Below are 19,601 nucleotides of genomic sequence, written 5' to 3' on the forward strand. Positions count from 1 at the left end.
GAAGGAATGATGTATAGTTGAATTTGCTTGTGGGTTGAGCAGAGCTGGACACAGGTGGGTGATGCACATGTAACCCAGGTCCCATGTAGTTAAAAATAAAGCTAGAGTGGTTAATACTATGAGACTGGGCCTGGGCTCGTTGTAGGAAAATACAACTTTTTTTAATGTTACTTCTAGAATGTGTACCTTTAATAATGTTTTCTACTTTAATAATAATGACCACCACAACTGTACTTTAAATGCAAAAAATATTCCTTTCACAGGTATTTATTGACAGGGATAGATAAAATAAGATTCAAATGTAGGCTATTCTAAGAAAAATAAATAAAAGCACAATTCACAGTATGAATAAAGAGATTTTTTCAAATAGACTTCAGTTTCTTTCTTTTGGTTTCACACTTTCCTTTAACTTAAAATAAACCCTTTTGTTAGATACCTTCAAAATAAAATACCTTAAGTACCTTTTTAAATACTTTTGTTACAAACAAAACCCTTTACTTTTCAAAAGAAAACCTTTTGTTTTTATACTTGAAAATAAATATTAGCCTAATCCCTTTTTCAGAATCTTTAAGTTACCTTCAAACAGTACTCTTTAATTCACGAAAACACAAAACTCAGACATGTACCTGTGGGCCCAACACATTCATATGAAACACTTAAATGAGATTTAACCCGTTGCAGGCCTGTTTATTGAAGCTTGTGTGCGGTGGGGCCTAAAAACTGTAATGGCCGCTTCACTCAAAGCTGAGCACAAAATAAAAAGCACGTGCATGTGTATGTTAGTACTCACGAATCCAGGGTTAGTTAGTAGGGGTAGAAGGGGAATGGGGGATGAAAGTCTCACGATGATAATGGCAATGGCGGTGGCAATGATGATCCAAACACACACTCGCGGGCAATGGCGTAGCGAAGGAAACACACAGCAGCAGGACTCGGCACGACACAGCCGAACGCAGAAACAGGGCAGAAGAACACACACAGCAGGGCCATCGGCTGGAAAACCCGTCTCTCTCTCCAAACGTCCGTCTCCTTAAAGCATATTATCCGAATTGAGCCACAACATCAAAAACTATCTCATGGCGAATTAGCATTAGCTTTGCTTTAGCTTCAGAAATATCACAATGCAAAAGCTACGATATGCAGGCACATTAGCACCAAATGCTATCGCTAGCTAGCACGTCGCTAACCTCGTTACACATTCAGTCTCAGTTCACTATAACAGTTAGATATAGCACAAATACAGGCATACACATTATATTCACCTCTTGCAGGTCACACAGAGGTTTATATCAGGACCACGAGTAGTCGACCTCCACGATAAAACTTAATGCTTCCCACAAAACACGATGCCTCCTCTCTTTAGCTCTCTGGTCGATAGCTTCTGGTTCTTTCCTCATGCGTGCTCACTACTTCCCACACTAACCTGCGGCACTAGTCCCGCCCCTTACACGGTGACTTTACTCTGATTGGCTCGTGAGTTTTAACCACCAAAGGTAAAACAGGAATGAAATGATTGACAGGTGACAAATAACAGGTTAGGTTACACATATAAACACGGCTTCTTCCTCTCTTTTTATCTCGAACCACAGTTATTTTACAGATTTAATGAACTTAAAGACCGTTATATGAATTTATCTTTAAACTGTAAATAGTCTTATTTATTAAACTGTACATATTATATTTATGCTTTTAACCAGCACACGTTTGAACAGTTTTTTTTACTATTATGAACTCTATTTATTTATGAACTTTTTTAATAAAGCATATTATTATACTGTTAATTATTTTTTATGCTCTGTAACTTATATGATTTTTGTACAGGGCTACACACAGATGCTGGCGTGGAAGGGATGGATAAGGGAAATTGAGAGGTCAGCTGGTTGAGTTGTGTGCTGAGCTGGGAGACACTGGAACAAACACCTTGCAGGGATCACATAACCTCCTGGAGCATGTGTTTGTGCCTTCCCACAAGGATTCCTTGAGAGTGGATGGCTTGGTGGAGATTGTCTGGGTCTGCTGGGTCCATAGTGGCCAGATTATTCTGTGACGACTTGTAGATGGTTTTAGAGGTTGACCCAAAAGCGGACACCAGACAGCGAGTGGATTAAATGGTAATTTATTGAACACGATGAACAATAGACTGGTGAAGGTGAAGAGCTCTGACTCAGGCAGGTGGCTCTGTGTGAGGAGATAGAGGAGAGTCATGGTGCTGCAGGTTGTGTGCTCAGGGAAATCCAGAGAGTGCAGAGTGGCAGAGGTGCTGGAGGTTGGGTGGCATTTGACTGTGGAGCTGGTCCAGGAGAAGTTCACACACTGATGAAGCGGAGAAAAACAGGCAGTTAGATTGAGGGCAAACACTTGAGCAACGAGGGAACACAACATTAGGTTGACCATGTACCAACTAGAGCTGGCGATAATAATCTGGCAGCAAGCAGAGAGGAGACCAGGGTATAAGTAGGGAGGCTGATTACTCCCAAATGTGCTGCAGGTGTGTTAGGTGGCAAATGCTCCGGCCAGCAGGAAACCACAATCACGATCAGTTAAATTTGTGCAGAAGAGTCAAATGGCACCAAATACCAAGAAAGTAAGCTGCTAATCACCATTGTGATACTGACTATCTCTGACTGGGATTTTAGGTTTTGTTAAGCAAGCTTGCAAAGAAAGCCTGTCTATGTCAAACCTCCTATACAGCAACCCTGTGCTCTTCATTATGTTTGTGCATTTGCTGTGTGATTCTTCAGTTGGACCAAAAGTTTCTTATTTTTTTCAATAACAATGTAATGTAAACCATTTGGTACAAGCATGAGGTCTAAAATCGAAATATAAAAATAAATATTTCTTCATCTATGGTGATCCCATCCCTGATCCCTGGACCTGTGGGATAAACCTGGGTGAGGAAATTTAACCGGAGGCCCCTCACTCATTACCACTGCTGAGGTGCCCTCAAGCAAGGGACCCCCTTTCTGTGGAGTAAAGTCTGCCACTGTGTCAATCATAGTCGCAGTCAGGTGCTTGTATTGTCATTAGCAAGGTAAATGGGGGCCTCAACATTCGTCAGCACAAACATGCATGCAAACACACACACACACACACACACACACACACACACACACACACACACACACACACAAAGCAAATGGAGCAGAGAGACATTTCCATCCTCCTGTCATGTGCTTTTCATTTCCATCATGCCATTTCTGCTATTCTCTGCTGGTTCGCTCACTCCTCCTGTAGTCTCTGCTTCTTCTCTCTTGGCCTCACAGACTGTGAAAAAATTAAGCTAAGGAGGGAGAGAGAGATCTCTTTCTTATTTCACTAGCTGTCCCCCTGACAGGGTCCCTCCCTGACAGTGGCCGGTCCTCTAGCCCATCATGTCACATGCTTTGGTGGTGTGAGGTCAGCTGCCTGTCTGTCCATCTGTCTGACATGACAGGGAACGTGCTGCATTTCTGCACCGTCAGGGACTCCCACAGAGAAGGAATCCAACCAGAATGCCGATCTCATGCTTGTCTCGGTGTTTCACTCAACCTTTCCCTGACTGTGTGCATGTAGAGCTAAACTTAGTGGCTGGCGTGAGAGCGACATAATGACTTTTTGCAGAGTGCTGGTAGCTGACACTTCACATCTGACCTTGCAGCAGAAATACCCTGGGGTCACCTGGTGTGGCTGTATGTCTCCCAGTGTGTCACCTGCATGATGAAGGCCAATGAAGAGGCTACTATTTTTAGGATGGTATCAGTGAACCAAGGTTGACACAGTCATCAGCATGCATGACTGACTTATTCCATTCAGGCTGTAGAGAATGTAGAGACTGCATGTGTAAGTTGTGCGGGGTTGTCCCAAAACACACAGTGTACAGTGTCTGTGTACGGTATACAGAAATTGCATGATGTTACATTTGAAACAGTTGTAAAAATTGAAAAATAGATAAGAAAAACACTATCTTGTGCTGCCAGCACAAGATAGCATAATTAAAGGGGAATTCTGGGTTACATTTTACATTAAAAACATATAACATTGGATCCATACAGAGATACACCTTTTAAACCAGAAACAGCCGCTATGTCACTCTCACCAAATCCACCAGACTCCATTTACAGAAACAATCATTTTATTAGTGTTTCCGCAGACCTCCTGATTGTGTTAGTCTTTCCAACCTACCAACTCGGGTTAGGTTGAAATAAACCCTTAATTAGATGAAAATATTCTGGACCTAGACGCTGTTTTCTCTCACTTCTCTCCAGATATCTTCAGATCTACCTGTGTGAATTAAGGGTTAATTTCAATCAAAGCAGAGTTTGTGATTGATGGAACAGTGAATTTGAATGACATGATAAAATTACTGTTTCTGTAAATGGAGTCTGGTAGATTTGGCGAGTAGCCGTTTTTGGTTAAACAAAAAGATTTTAGTCATTCATATAAAGGTCTTTCACTGTATGGATCACTTCCGTAATATTGTCAGACACTTAATCAGAGCCTGCCAGTGGCAAAAACAAGCACTTAAAGGGGGCTGATTACAAAACTGTTTCTGCTTATTTACGCACCCACATATGTAAAGGGCTGAGGTTTAAAAATAATAATATTGTAAACCTTGTACAGCATGCTTGGCAACACTCATCAACGAGACAACAAAACTCTCATTCAACCACCTGTGTCTCACTAATTCAATCACCTCTGCAGACCTATGTAGGTAGGTCTAACCCTTTTCTCTTCTGTTAATCAAGTTTAGGTTATCACAACCCCCCTCTGGTGTCCTCTCAACATCAAAGACATGTGTAGGGCTCCTCTTCTCTAATATAGGAACCACAGGGGATGATGAAGCTGTATACTCATCGAGACGTGGCCCCACTCTGAGTATGGACCCCGGATTCCTAGATGCTCCAGCCACGACTCCATTCGACCCCCTTTTTTTCCCTCTCCTTAAGCCCAATCATCTATTGAACACATTGCTCATCCTATCCATCTTGAATCTTATATTCATTTCTAATAAAACTACTTTATGCTACACAATGGTGTGGTTTTTGTTACTTTACAGAGAGGCTACTCTGTTGCGACTGAAGTAGACAAAAAGTTTGCAAAATGTGGAAGCAGTGGTTTGAAGAATTGTTCTTTGCCAATGTTAAATGTGGAAACCATGGTCACAGGACCAGTGACCACAAGCTCCTACTCCACCTACCCCGCTGATGTGTCCTGAAGTCCTGAAGTGAATTTCTACCAACTCCAGGATTGATGATGAGCAGTGAACCCTGACCTCTGACTGTCAGTAGTGTCGGAAAGCAACCAAAAAAATGGTCTTCCAAAATGTCACATTAATGTAATTCTTGAGGTGGAATCTGGCGTTTTGTAAGCAAAAAGCTTAAAGGAGCAATATGTAAGATATGGCCAGAATTTCTAGTTTAAAACACTCAAAAAATTTAAGTAACCCAGTGAGCAAAAAGTGGTCTAGATCACGTCTTTTAGACATCATTTATGGACATCCAAGACGTCTAAAAGACATCCTCTGGGGAGCCAGAATGAAAGTTTTTTATACGTCTTTTCTGGACGTTGTATAGACGTTTATATATTGTTTATCGACTAATTCTGGCTGTCAGTGGACGTCCAGATCATAGCCAGTATGAACGTCTATTCTCAACTAATTCTGGATGTCAGTGGATGTCTAGATTATGGCCTGACTATTGACATGGCCAGGCCATGATCTGGACGTCCATTGACAGCCAGAATTAGTCGATAAATGACGTTGAGAAAAGACGTCCAGTCAGGCCATAATCTAGACATCCACTGACATCCAGAATTAGTTGAGAATAGACGTTCATACTGGCTATGATCTGGACGTCCACTGACAGCCAGAATTAGTCGATAAACGATATATAAACGTCTATACAACGTCCAGAAAAGACGTATAGAAAACTTTCATTCTGGCTCCCCAGAGGGCGTCTTTTAGACGTCTTTTATGTCCATAAATGATGTCTAAAAGACGTGATTTAGACCACTTTTTGCTCACTGGGAACACATCTATGAACTTTGTGGCAGAGATGTCTACTGAAGTTAGCATGCTAACCAGCTAGCTCCAGCCTGTCCTCCACCTTTACATAAATGAATTAAAAGTTACCAAAACAGTCTGGGTTTGTCTTTCCAGCTCCGGTTTGGTTCATATAAACCCTCAATGCGCACCTCTTCTGTCCCCGCCTGCCGTGTCTTCTCACCTTCGGAGTCATAGTCGTGATCGGAGCCGCTGTAAATCACCTCCACATCTGTCGGTCCGTGTTCAGTCCTGGTCCGGTGTCCAGCCATGTTCACTGGGAGGCTGCCAGGCACGTTAGAGCTGAGCCCCGTTGCCTGCTGTGACATTGAGTTTGCCGTTGAGGCAAACTCAAGTCAGCTAATATGTCCACTAGCTCCATGGCTAACTGAGCCAATAAGCTAACAGCAGTGAGTTACGGTCAAAGAAAGCTCAGCGTATACTGAGCAGCAATTACCGGTTACTGGTTATATGTAGCTCTCTGTTTTTGAAGCCACTATATTTTAAACATATCTTAAAAATTACACCTTTAAAGGATAGGTTCACACAAGTCCGTCTTAAAACAATATTCAGGCACCATATGAACACTGAAACAGGTTTTGCTTGATGAAATTATTCCTTTTGTTTATACTACCCATCAAGAGATATGCTTTCAATGGAAGTGCAGGGGGATAATATCCACAGTCTTCGTTTTTTGCCATAAATGTATCTGTGGTTAATATCAGGCTTGAGCAGTTTAAGTAAGTCAAATCAAGAGGATATTTTCCATTAAACTGGCATTTTGTGTATGATTCCCTCTTATAGGAAAGGGTGTTTGTTAATAGCCACTTAATAAGAGACATTGCACAAACAGTAACACATAATATTCTTGCCCCCACTATAGAGACATTGAGTGAACTGCATGAATTTTCTTGAACAAGGTCAGGCTGGACTTTTACTGATCTGCATTATCATTATTTTGAATGAGGTTTTCTTACTTCTGCAACCAAACTAGATGTTTAGTGTAACAGCTCTATATAGGGGGTCCTTCCCCCTTTTGAGATTTTCTACGAAATCATGCTAGCTTTTTTGTTTGGGCTAAGTGTGGAAAGTGTTGTATTGTTCACTATGCCTCCCAGTCGGGTTGGGTCAGGCTGTTGGGACGCCTTCACACCAAACTCTGTGGTAGATTCCTCCTCTGCCTGGTGAGTCAGCATGTTTGGTATGAGATAATGCAATGGTGAACGTGCTGTGATTTGCCTCGCAACAGTTTGAATTTCTGGTGAAGTGTGGTCAAACCAAAGTAGAGATGGGCACAGTATGTGAAGCCTACATTGCACTGCAGTAATTACTGGTTTCCCCAGTCCTCAATCTAGGATATCATCTTCCAAGAGATGTTTAGTCACCGGCTTGGACTTTGGAGGTTTTACATAACTGTCATGATTCAGAATGCGTCATCAAGTATCAAATACATTTACGTTCAGCCCTTGTAGCGGTTGTCTCAACACGGATGTGGTTTACCATGTTTGTTTACCTCCAAGCCTTTTTTGCTGTGTCATTATCTTTGATACTTTGTTAGTGGAGCAAATGTAGAGCTGAAATAATTTGATCAGAAATATTATTCCTCTCGTTTTTGCTGAGTTTAGAGTTGATGTTTTTAAAAAGAAAACAAATCCAAACCTCATTAAAATGTATTTGCGTATATTTAAGTTTTTATATCTCACCTTCCTCATGTCACTATGTGACTGCTGGTGCTGGACACTCACCAAGCAACACAAGGTCAGGACATTCCCCTGAATCCTTTCCCCTTCTGAATCCACATGTGACACTCAAGCTGCCAAATGCTGTGACACATATAAAAAACTATAGTAAACATGATCATTTGTAATAAATGCCTGCGTCATCACACATTGACAGTTGACAGTAGAGAGATCAAAAGAAATGAGAGGAAAAGAGAAATGTGAAATTACAAAGGCAACAATTAAAGGGCCCATTAACATTAACTCCTGGCCACATTTTATTTTTATGTGCCTTTTTTATATTTGTGAATTCACATTTACAGGTCCATAGATTATGACTAATTTCCTATTAGGCTTCCTGGTAAAAATGTAAATTGGTACACAATATGATGAAAACAGAGACTGGTTCAATTTCCAATTAATTTAATTCTAATGAATTGCTAGCTTAGAGATTCTTTGAAAACATTTGAATAAAACTAAAGTAATGGTTTCTGCTAAATCAAAATGGTGTGCATAGATGGCTTTCATACTGAAAGAGTGGTTGAAGATAATTCTTTGGGAGTCAAACAAACTTGCCAAACCACATATAAAGTATATAAATAGAAGCGTGTGTAAATGTATTACTGAACAAAGTAAAGGACAGTTTAGATTTAGCTACTCTTCATATTTCTTACTGTTCACTTATTCTGTCATATTTTGGTCATTGCACAGAGGTGGAGGGCAACACGTACATGACTAATACTAAACCATTGCATGTATTACAGAAAAGAGCACTAAAACTTATAAACCGGGTGGATGTAGAACATACCAACAGACTGTTTATCAGGTCACATGTGTTAAACATTTAAACATTATGTGTAAAGCCAGAAATAGACAACCCTAACCTTGTTCAATTTAAGAGAATTTATAAAGACAAAATAATGGGACATTATGAACTTAATAAACACTTATGTAAGATTACTGAATGAATGAATTAAAAAAATGTTTACAGAAAAGCATACAGCTTAACTAATACAGAGGACAATAATTAGGTATATTCTAATTAAAGAGTACGGTCTGGACATGCTCCAATTATAAAGTGTCATGAGATAAATAAAATTGACTTTATTATAACAACTGCCCCTTTACCCTACAGTATGTGTCCATCCTTGTAGGTGTGTTCTGGAAACCAGCTCAGTCATTACTCATGCAGTGAGGGTCTGGAGTAGTAAAAGACTGTAAAGAAATGAGGCCTTTCAGCTCACGTGGAGTCTTGTTTTATCACAGACGGTGAAATGTGAAAGCCAATCTGTGTTTTTTTTGTCTTATAGCCTTGCTCATAATTCTATTGTACTTAACGAAATAAAGCCTGAATGAGTGACGCATTGGAAAGTAGTTTTCTGAAATAAGTAGACATTTATTGACCTCTAAAATTTCAGTGCCCCATAAGAAATGTTTCTGGAGCTACTCCTGCTTCCACTTCTATAGTTCTCAGTTCAGTATGACTCACAGACCTTGAGGGATGTGACACAAACTCCGCACAAGGACTGTGCTTTTACAGTGATGTATTAGGGGTGTGAGCTCATACCTCACTGGACCACCTGAGACAGATCTCAAACAAAGATTTGCTCTCAGTCTCAGTCAGAATTCTGCTTCTTTTCCTCGTCATCTCCCTATCATTCTGGATCACAGCCATCTGCCTTGATGACACAGAACAAACAGAACTTTTAAGTTACAAATGCAACATTTCAAGCAGCTACAACTGTTAAATTAAAGTTAAGTTCTCAAACAGTTGTGTTTGACTTGTTTCAACATTTATGCAGCCCAACAATCTCTGGATATTGATTATCTCTCTCAGACCTGGCCAAGAGAGATCAAACTTGACTATTATAATCACATTCCTAATTTTTTCCTCCAATGGACTGTGAGCTAACCTAAAGATGGCACTTGGAAAAATCCCTTCCAACTGATCATTTCCAATGAGGAAATCAACTCATCGAGTTTTTCAGCTTTACCTTATGAGGAACAAGTCCTCCAAATTAATGGACAAAATCTGTTGTTTGTCCATGCCCTGCAGAATGACATGTATGCATTTTTTGTGATGTGATGACCCTATGGACAGGACAACATAATTTGTCTGTGTCCTCCAAAACTGTTACAAATCACTGATGAAAAGTAAATCACACCACTCTGGGTAAGTGATGAATAGGTTCAGGCAGAAAATCTATATGGTTTGTGACAAGGAAAGATCATCTTTAGTATTAAGATATGAAATCTACTTGTTAAAGTTGGGGGATCCAACCGGTCATATTTACTTTAATTACAAACTTGGTTGAAGCAACATTATGTAATTAAAGCTGCAAGCAGCGATGAACGGGCCCTCGCAGGCCACGCGGGTCGGGCCGTGCTGCTGTCGGGGCGTGCTCCTTACCCGGACCCATTGCCCCGTTATTGTGCGCGCATGTCTTAACTGAAAGCCAAAAAGTGGTTTTGTGTTGATAATAGCGCCACCTGCTGGTGATATTTGGTGTGTGAGTTACAGATGCCAGTCTATACCGGCCCAATCAGTTTCATATCCATAAGTGTTATGGTGTGGGCACAGTGCCAATTATAAAATGAAACTGCCACCAGAGCGCCACCTAGTGTCAGATCGGTAAGACCTTCGTCAGCTGTCCTCAGGAGGCCATTGGCAATCAGTGTACCAAGTTTCGTGTTAATCTGACCAACCAATGTCGAGATATAAAATACTTCAATTTAAATAGCGCCACCTAGTGGTCATGGGCCAAGATTTTGCACAGAGCGTTAGGGGCTCATGGGGAAGTAGTATCCAGAGTTTCATGTCATTTGGACACACCAATGTGGAGATATGCAACACTTCCTGTTTTGACTCGAGTCCACAGGAAGTTCTGATTTAATAACTTGAGTGTTCTTTGGCGTATCAAAATTCTTTTAATAACTTTTTGTCAGAAGGGTCCACTGATGCTGTGTGCAAAGTTTGGTGAAAATCGGTGAAATTGCCTGGGAGGAGTTCGAAAAAGTAGGTTTGCGACATTTCGCGAGCTAGCAAAAAAAAACGCTAGGCGCAAATGGGCGTGGCCTATATCAGGAGATTCAGCAAGATTCACTGAACGCGTGGATATAAGGTTTTTGAATGTGTGACAAAGTATGTGGGAGTTATTAGGCAAAAACGGTTTGTGTTGATGATAGCGCCACCTGCTGGTCGTTTTTGGTGTGTGAGTTACAGGGGCCGGTCTATACCACCCCTGTCAATTTCATATCCATAAGTGTTATGGTGTGGGCACAGTGCCAAATATAAAAAGAAACTGCCACCAAAGCGCCACCTAGTGTCAGATCGGTAACACCTTTGTCAGCTATCCTCAGGAGGGCATTGGCAATGAGTGTACCAAGTTTTGTGTTAATCCGACCAACCGATGTCGAGATATAAAATACTTCAATTTAAAGAGCGCCACCTAGTGGTCGTCCACCACAATTTCGCACAGAGCCTTATGGGCTCATGGGAAAGTGGTATCCTCAGTTTCATGTCATTTCGACAAAGCAATGTGAAGATATGCAACACTTCCTGTTTTGACCCGATTTTATAGGAAGTTGTTATTTAATAACTTGAGTATTGTTTGGAATTCCAAAATTCTTTTAATAACTTTTTGTCATGAGGGTCCCCTGATGCTGTGTGCAAAGTTTCGTGCAAATCGGTGAAATGGCCTGGGAGGAGTTCGAAAAAGTAGGTTTGCGACATTTTGCGAGCTAGCATAAAAAACCGTAGGCGGAAATGGGCGTGGCCTATATCAAGAGATTCAGCCCGATTCACTGAACGCGTGGATATAAGGTTTTTGAATGTGCAACAAAGTATGTGGGAGTTATTAGCCAAAACGCACTTTCCTTGATTGTAGCGCCACCAAGTGGTGAAAAATCACAACGACAACAGATTATAAAATTTTTCGCCAAGCCTAATGTGTTTGCCAAATAAAATTGACTTTTCATTCACATTCAGGCAGTGAAAAATGCGATCATTTTGGACAAAGAAAAAAAACTAAAAATAAAAATAATAATAATAATCATTGCAATTACAATAGGGACCTCGCAGGTTCCCTGCTCGGGCCCTAATTAGTATTGTGTGCAATTTGCCAGCCCCCAATAGTTTCTGTGTGCAACACAACAGTGGTAAATACTCATCCCAGGTTTCAGGAACAATTTGTTGGATGTTACGTAACATTATGTGCTAACTACAAACAAAACTTAACTCATCATAACAATGTTGTGTCGAGAAAACATATGTCTTGAAGTAAAAATTAATGCATTTTTGCCATGTGGCAGATTGCACACATGCTGCAGTGATGCCAAGCTAATGTAACCTGAACCAGAGACAATAATACCTGGCTATAACATGCTACCAGCTAAACCTCTGTTGAAATTTGCTGACTTGGATTATGATCAAAATTAGCAAGTCAACAACTTTGATAACACAGCCAGACATCAAGCAAGTGCAACAACAAAACATATGACAAGCTAGCTAACACTACTAACTATTCAACAGCAGCAAGTCCAGCTCGCCGTCTGTCTGCAGCCTTTTATGTAGCGACTGTCACCAATGATTACAAGTCAGTCTGAGGTTTACTCTTGCCTCCAGCCTCTCACTTGGTCACTGTCTCCTTTTCTCTTCTTTGCTCCTTCTATCAACGTCCTCTTCAGTCTACTGGGCCTGGTTCTTTTGCCTGCTCGCTTGGTTCCTGTTCTGGTGCACATTTGGGCCCCATACCGGAAAACCTCCTCCTCCTCTGCTCCTCTGATAGTGGTATAAACACATATCCTCCTCTCCCCACAGTTAACAGAGTTAACGTGTAGCTACAGTAGGCAGCAGTTATTGCTGTGCGTAAATCACCGAGTTGAGGCAGAGCAGCTGGAAGATGGAAAAACAGAAAAAAAAATCTCCATAAAATATGATCCAGTTTCACCATAGTTGGTGCTGTGTGTGATGTACTGCTGTAAATTGTTGACCACTGTGATGCTACCTGCTTGTCCAAAGTTACGTAGTGCACAAACAAGTGACAGGGAGGCGAAGTGGCTGAGACCAAGACACTATTCACCCTATTACAAGTCACTGTATCTTAAAATGATTTAAAGCTGTTACTTTAATGTAAAAAAGTTACATAATGTTGCTTTAAGGTTAGGTAATAGTGGTGGTCATAGTCAAAGAAACAATTGTTGACTGATGGTAGAAAATAGGAAAAAGACCAACGTTCTGACCCGTCAACAATTTGTTGACTGATCCGTCCATTGATCCCTGTCTGCAAACTTTATGGTTTTACAACATCATCACTCCTCTTCCTCCTTTGCTCCCAACAGAAAAGAGTCACAACTCCTATGGTTGCTAATGGGCTTTGTAACATCAAAGTAAATAATGTTGTTTTGGGGCATTTGCTCTGAGGACATTAGTTCTCCTTATGATAGCTTCAGCACCAACCCAATCACCAGAATGAATTTTGTGGTCTGGTAAGGTTTAGGCAAAAAATCCACTTTGTTTGAGTCAGACAAAAATCATGTTTGGGGCTTAAAATACCTGTTTTGTCACCACAAAAAAAACTGTTGGAAATTGTCCCGAGGTCTCCTTAAAAATATCCAATGATTTCACACTTACAAATGTTGAAATTAAGTCAAACTGTGGTCACTGCCTTGGCTGCCTTCTCATCTTCCCATCTTCCCATCCCCTCCACCACATGAAAGTGTGAGCATAAACATGTAATGTGAAAATGATATTACACAGATTGTAGAAATGTCTAAATGGTACATAGCCTAACGTATCAGTGGTTTGCAGAAATGTTAACTGCCAACATTTTTTCCTGGTGGCTGGGCTGACTGAATAGAGTCAGACCAGCCCATTTAAACAAATGTTTGTGCTAAGGGGTTAAAATAACAAAACATTCATGGTTCTAGAGAACATTTTCCATCCTCTTCTAAGGTCAGGGATGTAAGTGATAAGTCTCTCCTTGTGACCCCTGTAAAGTGCAGAGACTAACAGCCAGCTACATCCCACTCTGGGCTTCTCTGTATGTGTAGGCTTGTTGGTCAGGAGAGCCCTACTGTAGAGGCCATTGCATGACACTTCTAACTTATTACAGCAGTGACGCAGACAAGACAGGGGAGGAACGTGTGCTTGTAGCAATGGGGTGAGACAGGACAGCGGCTGATGACATCACTGATGCCACCTTCAAATGACAGCACCCTCACCCTCTACCCTGTCCTCCATGAAAGCGTTTATGTATGTGATAGAGGAGGGCAGATGGCTCAATCTCTCTCTCATTCTCTCTTTTTTCACAGTTTTTTTCCACTCGTCATCACTTTTCTCAGCATTCTGTTGTTTTGCATTCTGACTGTGCATGCAGTCCTTGCACCACGCACGTCATCAACAGCTTAACAAAGCAACAATAAACCGCCCACACAACCCTCCCATTACAAGCCATTAGCAACCACTCACATTGTTGGGATTCTCATAGTGGGGCCTGATGGATTTGTTCAGCTCATGTAATATTGTCACAAAATAAGGGTCTGTGTGGCTGAACTGGAGGGACACAGACACAGACAAGGCTTGTATTGGTGAAGGAAATGAGTCCAATGATTCAGTGTGGGAGATCAATTAATAAAGGAAATGTATATACATATATAATATTGATAAAGTATTTTATTGGTAAGATTTTATTTCCCATCAAACATTATATTGTATATGAAATGTGTCATATCCATGGGGATATATCATAATTTAATGTTGAAAACAAGTCTTTTGTTGACATATGACCGGCACACCTTTCACTTCATGTGTCAGTATTGATGCAGCTTTAGTCTTTTTTTCAGTGGCTATCTAAGGGATTGGTTCATGTTTTCAAGTCTATCTTAATACAATACTTACCTGCCCATCTGTGTGTACATTCAGAGAGCTGCTGACAACATATCCTCACATAGACCTATTCAATAGACCTATTCAGTCGTTAAGGTACTGAATAGGTCGACAACCAGTGACTCCCAAAACTATATCACCATTCCCAAAACAACATGATTGCTGAAGCTTACCAACAACAGGTGTACCAGACCTTGCTCCTTGATTGGGGTTAGGCAAGAAAACTTCTTGGTTAGGTTTGGGAACACATTTTGGTTTGGGTTAAAATAACTATGTTACTTCTGTAAGTTCAGTTACAAACGTACCTATACATAACTTGACTTACGTTATGTACATGATGTCACTAAACTACGTTAGTGAGTTGAAAGAACTCTCTGTTTGCTTTTGTTTCACACTGGACACAAACAGCGGTCTCTTGGGTGAAAGTCTTGTGCTTGTTTAACCCAACCGTAAACCATTTTCGCAATACTTCACCTGACTTCCTCCTTTGCAGCCGTAATAGTTACTACAGACAGACTATGGAGGTTGCCGCCAAACAAGAAATGTACATGTGGGTTGTATAAAACTGCTTTCAGCATTGACCTACATGGTCGTTTTTCTGATGAGGATGAGCTGCTATTATTGGGTGTAAATGTTTCCTCCTGCCCATATAGTCAATCAAGTGGGTATCTTCCAAAATTAGACTCTATTAAGTGCAAAAATCTCTCTTTGTGTTTCCCAGGGGCAATTTCACAAAAGCAACTTGCTAGCACTGCTTACATGCAAATCCCAGCTCACAGAAGGGATGCACAAAAAGAGACATTTGTACTAAAATAATTTAACTTTATATAACCTTTATTTAGGAAGTTACATTGAGATTAGAAAAACAGTGCCAAGGACGTGACACGACAGCAACATCAAGTCAAATCACAATAGCAGCAGTAAGGACAAAAACATATTTCATAATACAATGTGCAGACAAGACAACAATAATTGGGCATGTGTGAAGCAACTGCAGCTGGCAGTGACCACTAGCATTATTCTGCATTTCAATTCAAATATACAAGGGCCTCAAGTTTAAGCTTGGCCTGTGGATCATTCCAGGACCAAAGACACAGAATAGACTTGATTTGCTTCAAGGCATTTTAAACTGAAATCATTTGTGGGACCTGACATTATCACTGTTTTGCAAAAAGAAAAACGTCTGTCGAAGTAAATAGGAAATATGCCTAAAATAATCTTGTAGATTCAGATGTACCCTTGAAACTAGCAGATAGTCATTTGATTTGACTAACTCACACTGCTGAATGTTTACATTCAAGCTGCAAATTCTGATGTCTATAGCCTGATTATCGATTATCAGTTAATCTTACAATGAATCTATTAATTGTTTAGTCTGTACATTTTCAGAAAATAAAAAAATATCAAAAAAGAGTTTAAAGTGGTCAAGTGTCTTCAAATGTCTTTATTTGTCCAACCAACATCCATGAACCTAAAGATATTCAGTTGATAGCAGCAGATATTCACATACTGCAAGAGAAGCTGGAGTCTTGATTAATGACTTAAAGAATTATTTAAAATAGTGATATTTTTCTGTCAAATAAATGAATCAAGTAGTTTTTACTTTACTCAGATTAGCTTTAGCAGAGTTTTTGAATGCATTTTGCTGTAAAAAAGAACGTGGAATTTGTACCACATGTCTTACTTACATTAGGAGGGGATTATTTTCTTAGCAAGTTTTGAAAGAACAGTTTCAGTAATTAATAGCTCATTAAATATTTATCTTTGATTTCATTATGAAAGGAAAAAACTCAAAAGGTCTGCTGTTGTGGTGGAGCTTTACCTCAGTGACTTTTTTCATGCCTACACTGTGGACACTCATTATATTTTCACCTGCATTGCCAGGGTATTGCTACAGGGCTGTCACAAGACCTGGACAACCCTGCTGAATCCCTGCGGAATACACAGCAACTCCCTTCATCTTTTGGTGTCAAATCCCGTCCCTTTTTCAGTTTCTTGTATGGCTCAGTGCCTTTATATATGTTTTCAAAGCCAGTTGACCATCCTCTGCACGTCTGCTCATTTATTTATGTATCTGCCTAGTTTCCCTGCAGTGTGTGTGTGTGTGTGTGTGGTTCTGTGCCAATATTAGGTAGTAAAGAATTCCAAAATTGATATATTGGTCAGTATACACAATCTTTTTCCAATGATCCCTCAAATGTGTTTATCAAACACCAGTTACAAAGATATGTAATAGAGACAGGATATTTTACATTTTAACGATAAGCTTTATCATCTAAAATTACGTCAGTGCACTAAAACAACAAACTTCTATGGGAATTTAATAATTATAAACAACTTCAAGGTTTTTTTTTTTTTGCATTATTACCTCTAAAAAGAAAGTTTTCATTGCGGGGCATAGCGGAAAACATGCAGTAATACCAATACGTCTGTGATTATATAGGCTGACTGATACGTCGGTAGGGCTCCAGCTTTGAGTAAGGTGTCAGAGAAGAGATGTTCTTAAAGCATTGTCGGTTTGTGTGATGGTTTGGTGTAATCCCATCTGTGTGTGGCTGCAGGGAAGACAGTGCTGTCCCACTAATAATGAGCCAGTCTGACAGAAGTCTGACAGCCTCCTGACTGACAACGACCTGGCTTTGTGCTGAGTTACTAAAATATTCCTGGCATCTATTGCTCGGGGTTAACTCCTGGGACACAGAAGCAACACTGAATCAATTTAGATTTTGCAGATTCCAGATTCTGCTGAGATTTTTTTTTCTCCCCTCAAATGTGATATTCAGTCTGACAAACGACAGCACAAGTCACTCAGTGGTATTAATGTGAAATGCTCTATTTTTATTCAATTTTCAGGGTCAGGCATTTGAGACACATTGACAGAACAGATGAATACTTACCTTTCAAAGCACAGGACCGTTATATAACAGCTGCTAATATTGCTAGCCAGAAACCCAGCAGACAATGTAGCTGTAGAATTGACCCACACAGAAATCTACATTGTATGCCAGGTTCAGGACAAAGCAAAGGTTCGAGCTTTTTCAAATATGCATCTATTAACACTTTTTTTTCCTTTGGCAAAAGATGTCTGTCAAAGAACATTTATAGTTAACCTTTAAAAGCTCTTACCAAGGACATTTAATACAAAGAGGACCACACAGAGCATGAGGGAGAGAGAGCCACAGAGGAGCAGAAACAGGGAGAATTAAAACAAGAATGGCGGAAGAGGAAGGAGAGAAAAAAAACACAAAAAGCCTTGACAAGGGCCCCTTGTGGAGTTGTGACACAGAGAACATCCTGTCTGTGGGGTCACAGTACGGAGCCCCCCTGACATCACAGCCAATCAGAGGATTGGAATGTGCCACCAGCCAATGGGAGTGGAATAGGTATGCTTGACCGGGAAGTAGGCAGAGCTGTCGGAGACCCAGTAGCCAGATGTAGCTGCTGATTGCTACACAGGATCTACACTGCCTACTGAGCAACCGACAGCAGCCACAGAGCCTTAAGCCGTGAAGGCTGGTTGGGGTTGGTCATGCCTGGGTGGGAAGACTCTGCACTTCTGTAGACACAGCTAGAGTCCATCTGAAGACAGAGTGAAGAGAAAGAACAAATAGCTCCATTATATATTAAAAACATACAGAGGTCAAAAGAGGGGAGATGAGCAGTGAGAAAAAGGGCAACGAAAATGACAAAGCAGAGGAAAGTGGCAGGAGTCAAATGGGATAAAGCAGGGACAGAGTGGAAGGGAGAGTATGGTGGTAGCGAACTGAAGGGAGGAGATCAAGCAGGAGAAGAAGAGGAGCCTGAGGGAGGGGAAGGATATGGGAGATTATCTGCTGACGAACATCTCCAAGCGTGGCATTATCAGTTGCAGATTCCTGTCATTCTTTCCCATTAGCCCTGAGGCGCGACAGGCAGCGACCACCGCCATGCGGGCTCCAACACTTAGTCTTACACATAATGGGAGCACTGGCCCAATCTTAATAAATTATGACCTAAATACAGGTGCCTGCAGGAGGGGAGAGGAGGGAGGAAAAGTGTAAAGAAGGAGGATAACATGGCTGATCTCTCTCTCCTCTTTTCTCTGTGGTCGCAATTCTAGCTCTGCATACCTGAGGCCTCATGACCATATTGATCAAACATACTCTGACCAGCTGATGGTCACTTGACTCCAATTTCTTTTTATTAAGGGAAATGTGCTTGCTACCCTCTCTCCTTCCGTTATCCTCCTCTTTCCTTCTCCCTCCCCACATTCCAGCTCTCTGTCACCATTGCTACTCTTTCTCTCCATGCTTGCCTCTTCTTCTGTCTCATTTTTCTGTTTCTTCACTGCAGTTTTGTAATATGCTGATGACAAAAGTTAGGATAACTTTTAGTTATCCCACACAACTTTGGCCTAATTCCAACATCCCTTGCCCCTTAGCCCTATCTCTCCATTTTGCATTCCATGCCTAGTGGTAGAGTTGTTGCTGGGATCGGGCTACATGGTCTTCCAGACAGAGGTTTGTCAGAGACACACTTCAAACCTATGAGGGAGTCCATTTTGATGTGGATCCAAATAAAAATCTTGATCTGAATATGACTAAGCTACATGTGAAACGCATAGTTTGCTCCTTTTTCTTTTTGATGTAACTGATAATAAAATAGCGTCAATCGTATCTTGGTGTGTGCTGGAATATAAATGTTTTGATTTCATGCTTTACTTGATATTTGATGAGGTTTGATTGATTTAAAGGGGACAGTTGGGCCTTGGTGGAGGTATGTTCCCTGTTGAGTGCAATTCTAGTTTGCTGACGAATGTCTAGTTTGCTTGTTTGCTGACAAGTGTCCATGCTTTCTATCTCCATCAGATAAATGGCAAATGGCATTGTGATAATACCAGGATTAGCACAGAACGCAACATAAATCATCACAGCTTAAGACGATATACTGGAAATGTCGGGTTGCATCTGTTAACATAAACGCCATCGACGACTACTGA

At 40.8% G+C, this 19,601-nt stretch overlaps 1 long non-coding RNA gene across 1 annotated transcript; it reads right to left on the minus strand.

Annotated features, from left to right (window-relative positions):
* Positions 1–234: 234 nt before the first annotated feature.
* Positions 235–1,674, minus strand: LOC141002654 (uncharacterized). Its single transcript, XR_012179640.1, has 2 exons — positions 1,263–1,674; positions 235–1,029 (listed from the first exon to the last, which is right to left on the minus strand). It is a non-coding gene; the product is annotated as an uncharacterized lncRNA (long non-coding RNA).
* Positions 1,675–19,601: the final 17,927 nt, after the last annotated feature.

This window comes from Pagrus major, chromosome 9 (genome assembly GCF_040436345.1).
Source record: "Pagrus major chromosome 9, Pma_NU_1.0".
NCBI lineage: Eukaryota > Metazoa > Chordata > Actinopteri > Spariformes > Sparidae > Pagrus > Pagrus major.